At 38.7% G+C, this 13,098-nt stretch overlaps 1 long non-coding RNA gene across 1 annotated transcript; it reads left to right on the top strand.

The window, feature by feature from the left end:
• Window positions 1-2,050: 2,050 nt before the first annotated feature.
• On the top strand, window positions 2,051-12,243 carry LOC121109151. The gene is made up of 5 exons (XR_005849745.1): window positions 2,051-2,104; window positions 8,295-8,495; window positions 8,846-8,918; window positions 10,592-10,700; window positions 11,939-12,243. It is a non-coding gene; the product is annotated as an uncharacterized LOC121109151 (long non-coding RNA).
• The last annotated feature ends 855 nt before the right edge of the window (window positions 12,244-13,098 follow it).

Here is a 13,098-nt window from a genome sequence, read left to right as displayed (position 1 = left end):
TGGAGAGTTTTCCCTTTTTCTCTTCAGTCAACCAAACAACCAACAGCAACAAACCATTAATCTCAAAGACAGTCCTCACTACAGATTATTCATTCCCATTTATAGGAAACTACCTACTAGAGCTACTGAAAAGAATCACAATGTTCATTTTCAGTCTCCATGAAAAGTCAAAGGGAATTCCCCACTAGTTCCTTAAGAGAAAGCCAATCCCTTTTCAAATGGGATTGTAAGAACTGTTCTTCAGACAAATTTGTTTTCAGATTTGCTCTTTCCCAGGGAATTATACTGGCTTAAATACAGGAAAGATTCCTTGTAAGTTTCCAAGTCTTTGCTGGCACTGTGAGTCAGATGTCTGCAGGTTGTCCTGTGCCAGATTTGACGTCAAACTATAATCCAATGGGGTTTTCCATTAGCCTTAATAATGGAGATTCAATGGGATATTTTTGTGCATAAAATAACAGGATTTTGTCTGAATCACCAAGATTAACTTTAAAAATCTTATTCATTAACTAGTTAGATAAAATTCATTCTAAAAGATTCAAAATGATACAAAATGGAAGACATTAAGCCTGAGTACAGGACAATATTAATTCTGAAGCATTTTACAACTTAAGTAAATACTAATTCAGCACAAAGTCACTACTGTGGTTAGTCTGGACTAGTCTTTGTGGTGACCGTAAGCACTGGTTGCTCTTCTCTTTAAGACATCTAGTCTCCAAGACTAGAGCATGCTGTTGCATTTGCTGTTGTTATTGCTGGTTGGAAATTTACTGAGGAAGCAAGGAACTCTTGCCTCACAATGGGTTTTGGCAGGTCCTCCCTGCATCTAGGGGCATAGGAAGATCTGTGACCTTAGCCATAGGTGGCCTCTTAACAAGTCTACTCTAAGACCAGCATCCTTGGGTGAGCCCTGCAGCTATTACATGTAACTAGCATTTTTGTTCAGTTTTACTGAATTGCTGAAAGATCCTGAGATTTTCCAGCTCTTGGGGATTTCTGAGTTTGTTGTATTCATTTATTTTTCTTTGGATTTTTGTCCTATTTGGACTGAAACCTAATTCAAGAAACTCTTTTTACCAGAAACTGGAAATCCAGCTTGTTTGGCTAACTGCAATTGTTCTCTAACATGTCTCCCACACTACTTACTGTACATTCTTTAGCACAGCTGCTGTCTTCAGCTGAAAATGAAGAAATGAAGGGGTAGAAACAGGAGTTCAGCTTTGGTACTTTCCCATTTTTGCCTGTTCTTCAGTAAAGAGATACTTTACTTTAGTGTAATTCTATTACACTGGATTAGGCTCATACTTTCAAGATTATTTAGAATCATCCTTGAAGTCTGTGTCAGTTTGTCCCAAACCCGTCTACACCTTGTGCTGTGAGGGACAATACTTCCTGATTTTTGGTTACTAAGCTTAGCAAGCAATAAGCTTCCTTGGGAAACTGGAATGCACCCAACTTCTGTGCCCAAGTAAAACCTTCCTAAAAAGAGTCACTGGAATCTGAAGACAGATTTTGACCTACACTCAGGGACATATTCCCTAGTTCAGAAAGTACCTCAACATACCCAACAGGTTTTCATCTCCCTGTCCATAGTATGCTAAAATAAGCCAGGGAAAGAAAGCATTGTGAGGAACAGAAAGATAATGGTAAAGGAACAGCTTAGTTCCTCTAGGAAGAGGAAGAGTCAAGCATACTGGAAGTACATATATTTTGGTGGAATTTGGTGGAATAAGCGGTGGAAGCTGCAAGTCAGTTTTCCAAAGATCTTTTAAGGATGGCCTTAGAAATCTGTCCAAAGAAGGGATGCAGGAGTAGAGATCAAAATTGAAGCATCAACAACCACAACATTTAGCCCAGATCTGAAGGATACAATACAATAATGTAAGTACTGACTTTTAAGTCATTAGTAATATAATATTACTTATATTATGTGAAGCTTGATTCTACATGAGAGGAATCATAGAATCATAGGATCACAGAATGGCCTGGGTTGAAAAGAGCCTCCGGTCTCTGTTAGATTAGAACAGGTCTCTGTTAGATCACAGTCACTGGCCTCTTAGTTTCTGCCCATCTATGGAACTGTACCATGCTGAGAAGGAAAAAGGTGTGTTGTATATGTTATTAACAATTCCTTTTTTCCAGTTACGGAAAAGTCCTCCAACCTTATCCTAAATTCTTGGCAGCTCATACTTGACAGTTTTTTCAGAAAAAGAAACCAAAAATGGTCTTAACGATTACTGGGTGGAGAAATTTCTTCTGCCCTAGCAACTCACTCATTCACTCATTTTCTTCATAAGCCTCTCTGTTATAAACAATATAAATAAATCCTTTGTCTCATAGCACCCACACTTGGAAGATGAACACAGAGGAGCACAAAATCAAGGTGAAGTCAGTGAGATTCCTCATGGTATGAATCATGTTGAATTTGAATTGTTCCCAAATGCACACATTAGAATAGAAGTCTGTTATCTGAATGAGGTTTAATCATGCTGGAATATGTGGTAGAAAATGAAGCAGTGTTTGAGCAGTACATTGTATATAAGGTTTGTTTATATGTGGTTATGGTTTGTTTTGGTGTGAGTCAAGTTGTCAGTATTTGCATTAGGTAATCTTCTGGGACATGGTGATATGTGGAACTGTTTGCTCCTGCCATACTCCCACTTGAGCAATTGCTGAGTGAAGGACAGACATGGTGCAAATTGATGGGGCCACTCACAGAGTTATGTTCCTAGAAAGAAACAGCACTAGCAACATTAGATACAGACAGTGATAACATCTAGATGTGGGAGAATGAGGACAGTTACATTAATCCAGGAATACTCTGGTAGAGGCTTTGGTGTTCACTCAGATCTTAGTCTTGTTATACATATGTGCCTGTGTACCTACCTCTCCCATTGCTCCATTATTGGGTTGTTGGGATAGATAACAGCTTTTGCATTGACTGGGGCACCGAACCATTAGAAAAGATCACAGAACAGAAATAGTCTCCATCACAGGCTTCCTAGGTTCAATGAGTCGCCTGTCTCTCATTTCTTCTCAGCTGGTAGGCAGGGAGAAGTGTAATCACTAGCCTTGTCACGGCACTCTAAAAAATTATTTAAGACAGCTGCAGGAGGTTGACAGAGAAAATCTACTTTCAGTGCGTACATGATGATAAATATACTCAAGGTTTATGAGCCTCGATGACATGATGTGGAAAGCAATGCAGCTGACGTTAAAGTAAATCTTCTTAAAGGAAATGGATTTTTATACACATACAAACATGCAAACATTTACAGATACATACATATATACATTCATATATATATGGATATTTACATACAAATTCAACATCAGAGAGAGAGCAAAGAAATGAAAAGTAGTCATTTACTAGTAATGGACATGATAGTAAATGAACATCAAAACTTCGTAGATTCTGATGGCTTTATATAGTGACTAATTTCAAAATAGATATCCAAACATAATAAAAACAATATCAGGAAAGATTAAACAATTGTGTACATTATATATATACAATTGTTTAAATTATCTCCTGGGGTCCAAAATGTATCAGGAAATGTACCTTGCAGACCTATGGTCTGTTACAATTTTATGGCAAGTTGTAATACTTAAGTAGAATAATAGTGTCTGTGGAAACATCCAGATTTCAGATATGTTTTGGTCTCATGTTTTTATTATGTACTAGTAAGTTCCTCTACCTGGTACAAGAAAATTTCAGGAAATATAATAACTACCTACTGTAGTTACACTGCGTTATTTCCACATCCTAAATGCTACTCTTTAAAAAAAGTAAACAGAATTAATGTTCTACTCCATTCCTAGGATTATGTAATTTATTTCCATGTATTTAGATTAGTTTTGTTTATCTGGAGAGAGGAAATGGACACACAACATGGCTGCATGAGTCAGGACCACCTGTTTTTGAGTGTGTCCTAATTAACTGAATCTTACAGCCTCTTTGACCCATCTTCATTCTAGGGCCTTCAAACAACACTAGTAAATTTGTACTTCTATATACTACATATGTATATATATATATATATATACTACATATATATATGTATACTACATATATATATGTATACTTCTATATACTACAAATACTAGTGTATTTATACAATGGGGAATGGTTTTAAACTAAGACTGGGGAGGTTTAGGTTAGATATTAAGAGGAAGTTTTTCACTCAGAGGGTGGTGATGCACTGGAACAGGTTGCCCAAGGGTGTTGTGGATGTCCCATCTCTGGAGGCATTCAAAGCAAGGCTGGATATGGCTCTGGGCAGCCTGGTCTAGTGCACATAGCAGAGGGGTTGAAACTAGATGATCACTAGAACTGTGATTTCAACCCAGGCCATTCTATGATTCTATGAATTACTTGAGTTGAAAGGGACCTCAAGGACCTCAGGAACCTGCGCAACACAGGCAGGGTTGCCAACTGCTAGATCTAGTACGAGATCAGGCTGCTCAGGACCCCATCCAACCTGGCCTTAAAGACCTTCAGGGACAGGACATCCACAGCCTGGGCAGCCTGCTCCACCCTGTTCTGTGAGAGGTCTCCTGTTGAGTTTTTCAATATTTTCTTAAAATCAGAATCACAGGCTTAAACAAGGTAAAAGATGAAGGATACCACTGGCAATGTCTCTGCAGTATGGATGACTGTGTCAAACTCAGAACCAGGGCCAGCACACCAGCTGAGGCTTATATGGTAGCATAATGGAGGAATGTCAGTACTGACTTGCTATACCTCAGGAGAATTCCATTCAGCAAAAATCCACACATGCACATGCACATATCAAATAAACATGAAATCAGTGCAGCAATTATTTCCAGTTGCACTCTCAGGACTAATTGAAAATCTTATTTTGTTAATGGGACTCTCAAAAATTGTTTGGGAAATGTTCACATTCCCAAGTATCGCATTCTATTTCAAAGTGCAGACTGCTTTTTCTGCAGTGTTTTGTCAATTTCCTGGCAAAGGCCTAATCCATCAAGTCTACTGAGTACCTATTTTTAATTTAATGAAAAAATAAACATTTTGACTCTTAGGTCATTGATCAAACAATGGGATTATGGTAATAACCAAGTAGTGAAATAAGCATGTGCTCCCAGCAAGAAAGTACTATTTTAAAGAGCAAAGACATGTATCTGTTTGCTTGAGAAAACATAGAATTTCAGTCATAGAATCATAGTACAGTTTCGGTTGGAAGGGACCTTTAAGATAATCTAGTTCTAACACCCCTGCTATAAGCAGGGACACCTCCATCTAGATGAGGTATTAAGCTCTAATTTCTTCCCCAATCCAAACAAGAAAATAAAGATTCTTCCTTTAGGTACTTCATTTGTGTTTGATGAAAATTATCAGCAGGAAGTTCACTGGGGTCCTGAAGAGCCAAAATAGACATCCAGCCTTTTGCCAGTGATGATATCCAAATAAGTAATTATGTTAAAGTGTCTCTGTAAATCAACTGTGAGAAAAGGAAATTTTTCCCTCTCGTCATGATGAAGATGTTAGTGTTTATTTAATAATTCTTGGGTTTTTTCAAATTCTCATGCTTTGTTTGATTTGTTAGAAAATTTAGCAAAGCATGCTTCTTAAGCAATTGAAATGTCACAGATGAAAAAACAGGCTGGTGAAATGAAGGAAAATAAATACAACATTTTAGAAAAAATTAATATGTAAAGAACAATAAACCTGAAGATAGACAGCTGTGTCAAAACTATTTCTTAATTGGTCTGCATCTACTAAAGTGATTACTTTTGAAAGTGGGAAATTCTAAATATTTTTTTTCCCCAAAATCTGGAATTGGAAATCATGAAAGAAGTGTAAGCATCATCTTCAAATAGATGCATGCTCTCCTGTAACACTTTGATATTTAGAGGTCCAGAGTTTGCTGAAAATTGAGATTTTGACTTCATGTGGGTATTCAGAAAGCAGGACCTCAGATGTGACTATCTCCTTCTGTTAGTACTGAAGGATAGCAATTACTTAAAATATAAAATTTGCAAAACCTTTCAGTCTGAAAGTGATTCATTCCAATTTGTTGCTTAGTCACCTTAAATGAACACTTAGACTGACAGCCCTGCTGGCTGGACAAGTCTCCTAGCATCTTTGGCAGACCCTGGACTTGGCTTTGTCTGTGAAGTGCCTTGTTCCTCTCCCTGCTGCCAGGACACACACAGGCACTCACATGCTCTCTGCCTGCCTCCTGCTCAATTGTCCTCACTGTGTTTCCTTTTCTCCCAAACACCCCACCTTGAGAATTCCTACCTTAAACTTACTCCTCCTTTTTTTTTTTTTTTTTTTCTTTTCTTTACCAGCAAGACATATGGTTCACAAGCACCCTCTCTGTGTCCTCCTCCCTGTGTCTCATCTACAAGAAGGGCTGTAGGGAGGATCCAGGGAACTACAGGCCTGTTAGCCTGACCTCGGTGCCGGGGAAGATTATGGAGCAGATTGTCTTGAGGGAGATCACACGGCATGTGCAGGACAACTGGGGGATCAGGCCTAGCCAGCATGGGTTCACGAAGGGCAGGTCCTGCTTGACCAACCTGATCTCCTTCTATGATCTAGTGACCCGTCTGGTGGATGAGGGAAAGGCTGTTGATGTAGTCTACCTAGACTTCACTAAAGCCTTTGACACTGTCTCCCACAGAATTCTCCTGCAGAAGCTGGTAGTCCGTGGCTTGGACAGATACACTCTTGGCTGGGTAAGGAACTGGCTGGAGGGCCGGGCCCAGAGAGTGGTGGTGAATGGAGTTAAATCCAGCTTGCGACTGGTCATGAATGGAGTTCCCCAGGGGTCAGTGCTGGGGCCTGTCCTCTTCAATATCTTTACTGATGACCTTGATGAGGGCATTGAGTGCACCCTCAGTAAGTTTGCAGATGACACCAAGCTGGCTGGAAGTGTCGATCTACCTGGGGGTAGCGAGGCCCTACAGAGGGATCTGGATAGGCTGGATAGCTGGGCTGAAGCCAATGGAATGAGATTCAACAAGACCAAGTGCCGGGTCCTGCACTTTGGCCACAATAACCCCAGGCAACATTACAGGCTTGGGGCTTCCAGAGTGGCCGGAAGACTGTGTAGAGGAAATGGACCTGGGGGTGTTGATTGACACTAGACTGAACATGAGCCAGCAGTACACCCAGGTGGCCAAGAAGGCCAATGGCATCCTGGCTTGTATCAGAAATAGTGTGGCCAGCAGGAACAGGAAAGTAATTGTCCCCCTGTACTCAGCACTGGTGAGGCCGCACCTCGAGTACTGTGTCCAGTTTTTGGGCCCCTCACTGTAAGAAAGACATCGAGGCCCTGGAGCATGTCCAGAGGAGGGCAACAAAGCTGGTGAGGGGTCTGGAGCTCAGGCCTTATGAAGAGCGGCTGAAGGAGCTGGGATTGTTCAGCCTAGAGAAGAGGAGGCTCAGAGGAGACCTTATTGCTCTCTATAACTACCTGAAGGGAGGTTGTAGTGAGCTGGGGGTCGGTCTCTTCTCTCGTGTGACTAGTGATAGGACTAGAGGGAATGGCTTCAAGCTGCGCCAGGGAAGGTTCAGGCTGGATGTTAAGAAATACTACTTCTCTGAAAGGGTGGTCAGGCACTGGAATGGGCTGCCCAGAGAGGTGGTGGAGTCACTGAGCCTGGCGGTGTTCAAAGAATGGTTGGATGTTGTGTTGAGTGACATGGTTTAGTGAGAACCATTGGTGAAGGGTGACTGTTTGGACTGGATGATCCTGTGGGTCTTTTCCAGCCGTAGCGATTCTATGATTCTATGATTTGGTTGCTTAGGCAATTCAAAAGCCACAGTGCAGAGATTTAGCCAGCCGCAGATCTTCCTCACATATTCCTGCAAGGCTGGAGTGTCCTTACATCTAGACATATTTGCAGTACATATCCTGTGAGAGATTTTTTTTTTTTTCTGTGGCATTGACATGCCTGACCCTAGCTGTTCTTTGCATTTAATAAGCATAATAAGTATTATCATAATTGAGAACAGTATCAGTTATCTCTATAGACAGAAAACAGCTAAAAATTCTTAAAAGTCTGTACAGGACACTTCAAGAGATTGATGCTTAGTCTATACAATCAATGAAGGCACAATTCATTCCCAGTGTTTGTGTGCACACTTTGCCCAGCCTGTGCATGTCATGAGTACCCTTTCCACTGTGTAGAAGATTAAAATGCAGGATGTTCAAGGAAGTTAGGATTTTAAGAGGACTCCTGTCTCTTTTTCTTCTTTATTCTTTTTTTTTTTTTTTTTTTTTTTTTTTGGTGTGTGTGTGTGATTTATCTTCATTTAGGCATCACCTGCACTGCTTGTGGCAGCAGGTTAAACATCCAAGCCAGCATCCAGAGTGGCATCAGGGCATCTGGCTGGTCGTTTATTTACAGCTGTCTGGTTTCTCTACAAAATGAAGAATGAGCCCAGAAAAGAAAAATATGCTAATTGCAACCAGAAACGGTTGTCAGTATGGTAACGGACAGAACATAAAAATAATCAGGTGAGAAGGCTGCACAAATGGAGAAAACTAATAAGAGTCCTTTTGGGTGATTTCTGACATCTCCTTGCCAAAGATTCATCATATTTCCTGTATCCTTAATCACTGAAATTATGTAGAGATAAAGGAATTTTTAGAAAAAACTTCATGTGAAATTTCACATGAAATCCGATCTATAAATTAATAATTCAGGCAGTTGAAAGTAAGGCTTTCATTTAAATAATTAATTTTTGGTTCTGTACTCTGTGTAAATTTAGTTGTAAACATATATCATAAATTTCAAATGAAAAATGTATGCATTTCTAGAGTGCTGTCAGAAAGAAGGTGTTATCTAATCATTAAATGTCTTACAGGAAACACTGGCATATCCAATTGCATGCAAACATCCTAGATATAACGTTTCCACTGGACTGGTTAGAAGAATGAGTGAGTAAAATAAATAGAACAGTGTAAAAAGAATCTAGTTTTTCCTTTCTCTAGCCTATATTCTTGAAGCAGTTTCCATTTCAGAGATGCAATCTCACGTGTAAAACTCTTACTTCAGAAATGCATTACTTGATGGTCTAGACAGACCATATCCTGTGTCTGTAACTAGAATCAAAGCCACACTTTTTGCCATTATGTATAACACACCACAGACATGTAAGTTAATTACACTGAGCACACCATTTATTTAAAAAACGGAATAAATTTCATATGCGAACACAGTGGCTAATCTATGGCTATGAAAATTAAGGGGAAAAAGAAAAGGAAAGAAATAGCTTTAGGAACATTACCTCTTGCCTGGGTTGTAACAAAAAAAGCATAATTACCATCTGTTTAACTTTTACACTGTTACTAGCATCTCAAGTCCTCTTCAGCAGAAATGCTGCCTCTGACATTGGCTTACATTGTATGTGCATGTGCATCATTTCTCATCCTTTCTGTCTTTCGGGAAGCTATCAGCTTGCTTCAGAGTGCAGTGCAGATATCTCTCTCTCTCTAAACCAAATTTAGATGGAGTTAATATTCAGCATAGTATCCCCAAATATATTGGTGCACGTGGATTAATCATACAAATGAACATGTGCATGTAATGTTCATGTTCATGTATTTATAAATTCTGGTGCAGAAAATGCTCAGTCTGCTGTAGTTTTATACAGCAAAAAATAAACTAAATTGAATTCTGCATCTGTAAAATTATTAATGATATATATATATTTAATTTTCAAAGAATGCCTCTGAAGTGTATCCTTGTCTACAGTGCAGCTTGCATTGTGCAGTGTAAAGCTTTTCTGATGGTACTGGCATCAACGTAAACACTATAATTTTTCTGATAATTTTTGACTTTATCTTTTTTAACTGTTTTTGTGAGGCTCAGAGTTTCAAGTGACAAATTACCAATCATTCTTTAGAAAGTCACTTCCTAGTAAATAAATGCCAATATTTGCAGAAGTGGGTAGTGTGAACAATTCATCTGTGGCTCTGCAGATTCACCCAAAGTGCTATTGGAATCCCTTCTTTTCTTCTGTGAAGTCTCCATGTTATAGAAGTACTCTTCACCACATTATGATGAAACTTCCTAGTGGAAGCAGTAGTAACTTCTTAAGAAATAATGAAGTATACTTTAATGAAATACTGAACAGTGTTCATGACCAAAGCCAGACACGTGGGTTCTTTCTCCTAACTATCAAACAAATTGTTTTTGAGAGTTGCTTGGAATTAACTTTGTCAAATGTTACTTTTACTTCCTCACAATATGCATTTGCAAAAACTAATCTTTGTTCTCCTTTTTGTTTTTTTTTTTTTTTTTCTGTGTGTGACTTCACCCTGACTGTCACCAAAAGTCGGTAATTTAATTAAATATCACAACTCCCATTGAACATGGAATTTCAGAAAACTTCTAAGAAAATGGCCAACAGCTCTGAGATGGCATATTTTGCTGTAGCAGATAGCCTTACTGCTGATTTTCTGTGACACTGGAGTTTCTTTATCTTATTTGCCATCAGAAAGTGTCCGCATATAGTTCTGAAATAATTCTCAAGAAGAAATGTTTGCTGCTAAATTTCTTCACTAAACTCAAGAGAACATCTCAGGCTAAATCTGCTTTTGGTCCTTAGCATAGGGCAGGGGAGGAACAGTCCCACAGTAAGAGGAACAAGGCAAAGTTTTAATGGGCTGTTTTCCAACTGCTTCTGGCTTCCTGGAGATGTGACAGTTAAACGGGATGTGAGTATAAATTTTTTTTGAATCTACTTGAATTCACACTTGTTGTCAGGGTGGCTTCTGGCTCAGTAACACATCAGAATTGGGAAATCTGTCCCCTCCTTCCGTTAGTATTTCACAGCAGCAACGGAAGCTGAGTATTTCCTTTGAAAGAGATCAGTCCAAACCCGCAGACTGAGAATGAGGAGATCTCATTCATTCCAGAAGGAAAAAAGCAGTTACAAAAAAACATAGGCCAATGTAGACTATAATGGTTCCAGATAGTCTTAACTTTATGATGTCTTGACTATTTCCACATTTTAACTTTTCTCCAAGATAACAGACTGTTGAAATTCCCGGTTTTATTTCATTTTTCTTTTTTTCTTTTCCCCCTCTGACGTACATGTTCATTAGCCATTTCCCAGAAAATCAGTTGTTGATTTCTTTCACCACTGCATTCTCAATTATCTTTTAATTCAGTCCAATGCTGACTACTGACAATATGAATAACCTTTCTGCTGTTCCAGAAGTTATGATCTCCAAAAATACATAGCTTTAGACTGTTCAGAAAAATGAACTCCAATGCATAAATACAGATTTTGGCCAATATCATCAGTCTGGACAATGGTTGAGGCTTGTGGCAGAAGTTGTCTTTCAGTGATCCCCAAACAGCCACGAAGCTGATGGCTGAAATAGTTGTGTCAAGTGCCTTCAGTTACTTTGTCAAACTGTGACATGGAAGCAGGGGATCAGGGAAGCAGAGGGAGACCCATATCACTCACCACCAGTACCCACATTCTGTACCCTATCTGTAGCACAGAGTATAAATTAAAAAAAAAAAACTTTAGCAGGACTGAGGGTCACTTCTAGCAGCCACTCATTCCACTTTGCTCCTTTTCCTAAACTTCTCCCACATAGCCCATGAGGGTACTTAATGTTTAAGTCTGGAGTATGCACATTTCTCCTGCTAAATAGCAGAACTGCATTTCTATAAAAATCTTAAAGACCAGACAATCCCAACATTTTCTGTCACAAATGTTTTTAGATGTTTTTATCGTTTCATTTGGTGTTATTTATTCTATTAAGTCCATTTTGTTGTTACTTCATTAAAATCATTGTTTTTAATAATGGTGTTTTCATGAATCAATATTAAAAGAGAGGGCAGTTAAGTAGGGCTTTCATGGGAAGAGGAAACTACTGAAGGTTTTGAAAATCAAATCAATGATCATATTTCCTCAGATTTTGCTACTTTTTTCTCATAGGTTTTGCTGGCCTCCTGTGGGATGGGAGTCCAAGAAAAGCACCAACATGTCTGCTACTTGGATCCAACTCAAGCCCTAAAGTGGGATAAATTTAATTGGCAATGCTGATACTCCTTTCCTCTTTGCAAATATTCATGAAATTTTGTGTAGTTTGCAAGCAAGTGTAGACTACTAAAATACTTTGTGAAATAGAATTAACATTTCCCTCCAGCTCCTATAAATTATTTATATCAGTGCTTTTTCATGTCTGTTCAGTGTCCAGTCTTTCATCAGACATTAAGTTAATAAGAAAAATAAGTGTTTCTATCCTGCTTGACTTCAGTTAACTGTGTTTCCATAGTTGATATTTCTTTTCGCAACCATAGTGATAAAGTATACTTAATGGTTATAGTCATAATAATTTTAGATATATATTTATGTTTATTAAATGTCCACAAACCTGAACACCACATGAAAACAAATGGAGTGCAAGTGTGAGGAATATGTACTTAAAATATGCATATATTTGTTTGTTTGCAGTGCATCAAATACTTTTAAGTATGGAAGATTTCAAGAAGTTATGGTGCACTCTCTAGAATTTCTACCGTAAATTTTGGGCATTATGAAAGGCATTCTAAAATCTGCCTCGCTTTTTTCAATATCTAGCTTCAGGAATAGGTATCAGCCCAACCTCTGCTAGATGTGGTTGGTATGGCATAGTTACCAAGATCCATAAAAAACAATCTAGAGCATATTTTTCTTCCTGCTTTTGCTTTCTTTCTCATGGCAGCCAAAAACCAGTGGTGAGACCCATTCCTGCTCAGTGCTGGAAGTCACCAAAGGTAAACACTGGACAAATCTTTGCCCTTGACATGATCTAAAGCTCAGCTGATATTTAAAGGACCATAGGTGCCTTAACAAAATAAAAAACACATACATCAAAAGGCTTGCCAGTATCTGTTTGGCAACGTTAATATTCATGTTCCCTAATCTTTCCTTAGATTTCAAACAAAGCTGAATGATCTAGTATTTTGTAAGTGCCTGGAAGCCTTAATCTCTAATTATTAGTTTCTCCTAGTTCTGCAGAAATAAAGAATAAAAGATAAGGAAAAGATAAGGAAAAGATAAGGAAAAGATAAGGAAAAGGGAAGGATAAAGGGAAGGGAAGGGAAGGGAAGGGA

Source organism: Gallus gallus, chromosome 1, assembly GCF_016699485.2.
Source record: "Gallus gallus isolate bGalGal1 chromosome 1, bGalGal1.mat.broiler.GRCg7b, whole genome shotgun sequence".
In the NCBI taxonomy this organism is placed as follows: domain Eukaryota; kingdom Metazoa; phylum Chordata; class Aves; order Galliformes; family Phasianidae; genus Gallus; species Gallus gallus.
The sequence above is the reverse complement of the archived record's forward strand: the minus strand, read 5'-3'. Positions and strand labels throughout refer to the sequence as shown.